The following is a 6,006-nucleotide window of genomic DNA, read 5'->3' as shown; positions in this document are numbered from 1 at the left end:
AGAGCCATCATCCCTCACATACTTGATGAGCATGAGAGAAGGGATGATTACAGCCTTGGCTTTGTTGAGGGTTAGATGGCCTAAGATGATGTTATAGGCAGTCAGTTCCTCAACGACCAAGAATTTGACGACCAAGTGTCGCCCTTTTCCTTTTTCTCCCAGCCGGATAGGTAAGTCGATCCTACCAACTGGGTAAACCATCCCACCCCCAAAACCAACCAAGGGGTGGGTAACCGGATGCATATTGGTGAGCTTGTATTTTAGCTTTTGCAAGCATCGGAGACTGATGATGTCCGACGAGCTGTTGAAGTCAATAAGGATTCGCCCAACTAGCTGGTTGGCGACCTTACATTCAATGAGGACCGGGTCGTCATGCGGACGGCGAACGCTGCCCTTGTCCTTCTTAGTGATCAAAACGTCTGGGAAGGAGGAGCTAGCTGACGCCTGCTCATCATCATCCTTGTCCATCTTTCGAAGGCGGCTCTTGGTGCCTCGGATGGTAGGGCCACCACATGAGAACCCGCCTGCTATGGTGTAGACCGGCTCCTTATCGGTGTCCGAACTACTAGCAGGCTGGGGAGGCATGGACGACTGCCCCTTGTTCTTCTTAGTAACCCTTTTGGACTAAGAAATGTAGGAAATTAAGATCCCCTTGTCAGCCAGACGGTCCAACGCCCGTTGAAGGCTAAAGCAGTCATTGGTGTCATGGCCAACTTCCTCATATTATTGGCATAATTAGTTCTTGTTTCGTGACTGGACGAAACTTTTCATTGGATTCGGCTTCTCAATAGTCAGTCGTTCCTTTTTCTCCATGATGATGGAGTTGCAGTCCTTGTTAAACTCATACCTAGGGACGTACGATTTAAACTCTCTCTTTTTCTTCTAGGATGGCCGGTCAAAATCACTAACCGCCCTGACTTCTTTTCTCTTCTTGCTCTCTTCTTTCTTTTTTATTGGCTGAGCTGACCGACTTTTTTTTGTTTGTCAGACTTCTTGGAGTCTGATTGGCTACCAGTCGTGTAGATGTCGGTTGCTTGAATATAGCTTTCCGCCTCCCTTAGGGTCGCCTACATTGTAAATGCCCCTTTTCTTATGAGGTCAAACTTAAAGTTTGACCCGTCTCTCGAACCCTTGAAGAATTCTGTGAATGCTACCTCGTCAAACAGCCCTTGGATCTGGATTCTGACCAAGTTGAACCGCCTGACATATGAGTGTAGCCCTTCTCTCTCACTCTGCTTAACGGTGCTCAAATCAAGGCTCGTTTTCTTAACAGGGATGTTCATTGAGAAGTTTGTGGCAAACAAGAAGGCTAGCTTCTTAAAGCAATCAATGAAGCTGTCTGGAAAGCTCGAGGTGGAGGCTGACTCAGACAGCTGCTGGTGTCTCCTTCGCTCAATGATTTGTCGAGCGCCGGAAACAGTTTTCTTTGTGGCTTCCGACTGCTTGTGCCGGGCGTGCCTTTGAGGACCCTTTGGCAGAAGGACCTAGGTTTGTTGGGCTGCATCGCTTTTCGGCGTTCTTGGGAGTTGGGCCCTTGAAGGCCGCAATTTTAGAGATATATGAGGCTGACACGTGTTTGATGGCAATTGGTGATGTGAATTATTGATCTGAAAATCAACAAAACACAAGGGATATGTTTAAGTCTAATTCTATATAGGAAATCCACCAAGAATTAAACAAAAACTAAGATTAATCAATTAAGAATCCACCTAATTAATCAATCCAAACGAATGTTTTAACTAAAACAAGCAAAACAGCAATTGATCGCAATCAACCAAAACTCAAGTATGCAACTTAAGAAATAAATCTGAATATTAATCTATGTATCTTTATTCGTGTGTTTACAGCCCTATTTATAAGACTTAGTTTACCTAGGAAGATTAGGACAAGTCCCTAATTCAATCCTAATTAAACTAGAATTCTAACTTGCTTGAAGAGCAAGCACCTTGGCGCACAAGCATACACTAAGGATTCAACTGAGGATGCCTGTACCTGCAAAGCAAACGGACCGCCGGATGGTCGGTGGTCCGCCTCCGAAGATTAAGTCAGTAAATGTTCGGAGATAAAACGTGCGGAAGTAAAGTTATCTGCTTGGATTCCAAGCTCAGGTAAAGTGAGATAAGTGACGTATTGTCTCGTATTGCGTGTGCAAAAATTCTCTCTGTCATAAATGACATAATGTCCCTATTTATAGGGTCCTTTTGAAAAGTGTGCCTTCCTAGGATCTGGTGACCTAGGAATTAGGTCACGCCGTTTTGCGGCGCCCCGGGATTTGGGCCTTAGAAGGCCGCCATCCCAGGGCCAATGCCTGAGTGACACGTGTCACTGTGCCCAATGGATTTTGAAGCACTTTTTGTGTGACACGTGTCGCCACCTGAATGGTCCCTGCTGGACCTTCAGTCCACGTAGGACGGAGAAGAGTCCACCCTCCACGTGTCATCATTCCATAGGTCCAAATGGCACCTATATGGAGGACACGTGGCACTTTCTGATTGGGCCACCTGGCCGGGTATAAAATACCCAATTCAGACACTTTCTTGGATATCAAAGCAAAGCCACGGTTTGCTTAGTGGCTTTTCTTGGAGTCTAGTTCACTTTCTTGAACTTTCTTGAATTTTCTTTACTTAGATTTTTGCTTACAAGTTTTTACCTTTCACTTGAAAGGGTTTTTCTTGGTTCAAGCATTAGGATCTTTAATCTTTATTTAGTTTTTTAATTTTTATTTATTTATTTAGTTGCTTTAAAAATCAGTTAGTTAGCAAAATAAATCAGTTTAGGCGTGTGCTTGTGCGCCAAGGTGCTTGCTCTTCAAGCAAGTTAGAATTCTAGTTTAATTAGGATTGAATTAGGGACTTGTCCTAATCTTCCTAGGTAAACTAAGTCTTATAAATAGGGCTGTAAACACACGAATAAAGATACATAGATTAATATTCAGATTTATTTCTTAAGTTGCATACTTGAGTTTTGGTTGATTGCGATCAATTGCTGTTTTGCTTGTTTTAGTTAAAACATTCGTTTGGATTGATTAATTAGGTGGATTCTTAATTGATTAATCTTAGTTTTTGTTTAATTCTTGGTGGATTTCCTGTATAGAATTAGACTTAAACATATCCCTTGTGTTTTGTTGATTTTCGGATCAATAATTCACATCAGACAAGCTATCTTGATGCATGATAAGCAAATCTTCGAAGTTCTCCATGCTTAGACTTGCATCATCCTCCTCTTCTTCGAAAGAATTTGTCCTCAAATCTCGAAGTTCTTCATCAGGAATATACTTAGCCAAATCCCCAACATTGAATGTAGCACTAATTCCATATTCTCCCGGAAGTTCTAACTTATAAGCATTGTCATTGATCTTCTCAATAATCTTGAAAGGACCTTCACTTCTAGGCATCAACTTATTCTTGCGTTTTCCTGGAAATTTTTCCTTTCTCAAATGTAACCATACCAAGTCTCCAACATTGTAACTTTGTTGTTTTTGATGCTTGTTTGCTCTAGCTTTGTACATGTCATTTACTTTCTCTATTCTTGTTCGAACTTGAGCATGTAATTTCAGCATACTCTTCAACTTAGACTCGGCATCTTTGTGAATTAATTCACCCTTAGGCAATGGAACAAGATCAATTGGAAGTTTCGGATTGACTCCATAAACTACCTCAAAAGGACTATGTTTGGTAGCATATGTAGGTGATCTATTATAAGCAAACTCCGCATGAGCTAACTTGATGTCCCAATCCTTTTGTGTCTTACTCACTAACCCACGCAATAGCGCACCAAGAGTACGATTAGTAACCTCGGTTTGTCCATCAGTTTGTGGATGGTAAGATGTACTAAAGAGCAATTTAGTTCCCACAAGCTTCCATAGAGACTTCCAAAAGAAACTCATGAACTTTGTATCTCGATCACTCACAATAGTTTTCGGAATTCCATGCAATCTAACAATCTCTTTTAAGTATAATTCCGCCACTTTCATAGCATCATCCACTTTGTGACAAGGAACAAAATGAGCCATCTTAGAGAACCTATCCACAACAACCATAATAGAGTCTTTCCCCCGTTGTGTTCTCGGCAATCCCACAATAAAATCCATAGAAAACAACTTTGAACCATGTAGTTCATCAAGTAGATCATCTAATCTTGGAATAGGAAATCGGTATTTGATAGTGATGTTATTCACACTCCTACTATCAATACACATGCGCCAACTCCCATCTTTCTTTGGGACAAGTAAAGTAGGCACGACACAAGGGCTCATACTTTCCCTCACGTATCCTCTAGTCATAAGCTCTTCAATTTGCCTTTGCATCTGTTGTAGCCAAGCCTAACAACTTGGTTATGGACATTTCTTTGGTTCAAGATGTAGCATCATGTATTGGTGCTATGCATTCTATCCATGGGCAGCAAGATATTCAATCCCTTGAATTTCTTGTTGTTCTTATTAACTAGTTTATTCTAGTTCTTTTTATGCTTTGAATAAATTGTAAACTTTAGTCATTTTAAGTTTGCAAATTAGTTATATTTTTCTTAGTTCTTTTTAGCTGATTTTAGTTCAAAAAATATTGTCACATTCACACAAAAGAACAAGTGCAAAAGATACATCAAAATGGCAGCCATTTAAGCTTGGAATCCGAAATTCTTTTACAAGGAATTTCAAAGCTTTGACTTGGGAGTTACAATCAGTTTTCAAAGAGGAATTACAAGCCATTACAAGCCTTAACTTCAGCCTTCAAGTGGCCGTTGATATCAGTCAACATTGGAGCATCTTAAGCCTTAATTTCAGCCTTCAATTGGCTGTTTAATTCAGTCAGCTTTTGGAGCAACTAAAGGACGTCCAAGTACACCCTTGTCCACATACATTCAAGCTTATTTCAAGGCTTGAACCAAGGAAGAGTTACACTTCTTTGCTGTTTGAATTTGGGCGTGAATATTGGAGGAAATACATCTCCAACTTGCTGCTTGGATGGGCGTGAATTAAGGGGAGTTACACTCTCTTAATTCTGATTTTATTTCAGCCTTAATTTGGAGGTTATAAGCCACCATTTTCTCTTTGATGTATCTAGTTAGATAAGGCTTCTTTTATTAATGTATCTAGACAACAAAAAGCTGATTTGTACTTAGCTTTAGCTTAGGCGTGTAACAAGTGAGCTAAACAGCCACTTAAATTAGCTTGTACTTAAGGATGCTTGTTTACTATAAATAGCAAGCAAATGTGAATGAAAAAATCAGATTATTCGAACAAACAAACTTTGTGTTTTACACTCGTTTCTTGGATTAGAAACAAACCAGAAATTCTTGGATTTGGAATTTCAATTCCTTTGCTTAGTTAACTAGCTTAGACTACTAGTTGGCTTGTGATCTTAGGAACCCATTTCGTTTCTTAGTGGTGTGACTGTAGCTAAGAAGCTATTTGGTTCATTAGTCTTACTTATCTTGGTTCATCCCTTGTATATTTCGGGTTGATACTCCAAATATACAACATTTGGCGCTAGAAGGAGGGGGATCTAGCAAAACAAATACCCAAACACATACCCCAAACACATACCCAAACACATACCCCAAACACAAACCATGTCCGACATCCCACCCCCAAATTGGCAAGAATATGTCAATAAGGTTGCACAAGAGAAAGAAGATATGGAGCAACGAATGCAATATTTGCAAGATCAGTTAAAAGATCTTTCTACTAAGTTGCGCCATCAAAAAGAGGGCTCACCCAATCATAGTGATGAATAATTGAGTGAATCTAATTTCAATCACAATGATAGACCTTCTCATGAAAGAGAACGGTCACGGCCTAATAATGACATAAAAGCAGACATTCCTGAATATGATGGCAAACTCGATGCTGATGAGTTTGTAGAATGGTTAAGAACGGTGGAGAGAGTGTTTGACTATAAGCAAACACCGGAAGAGAAAAAGGTGAAAATTGTGGCCTTGAAGCTACGAAAATATGCCTCAACTTGGTGGGCTAGTGTGTGCGCCAAGAGGGAAAGGCAAGACAAAGAA

Source organism: Chenopodium album, chromosome 2, assembly GCF_948465745.1.
Source record: "Chenopodium album chromosome 2, dcCheAlbu1.1, whole genome shotgun sequence".
NCBI lineage: Eukaryota > Viridiplantae > Streptophyta > Magnoliopsida > Caryophyllales > Amaranthaceae > Chenopodium > Chenopodium album.
This window is presented reverse-complemented; position numbering follows the sequence as displayed.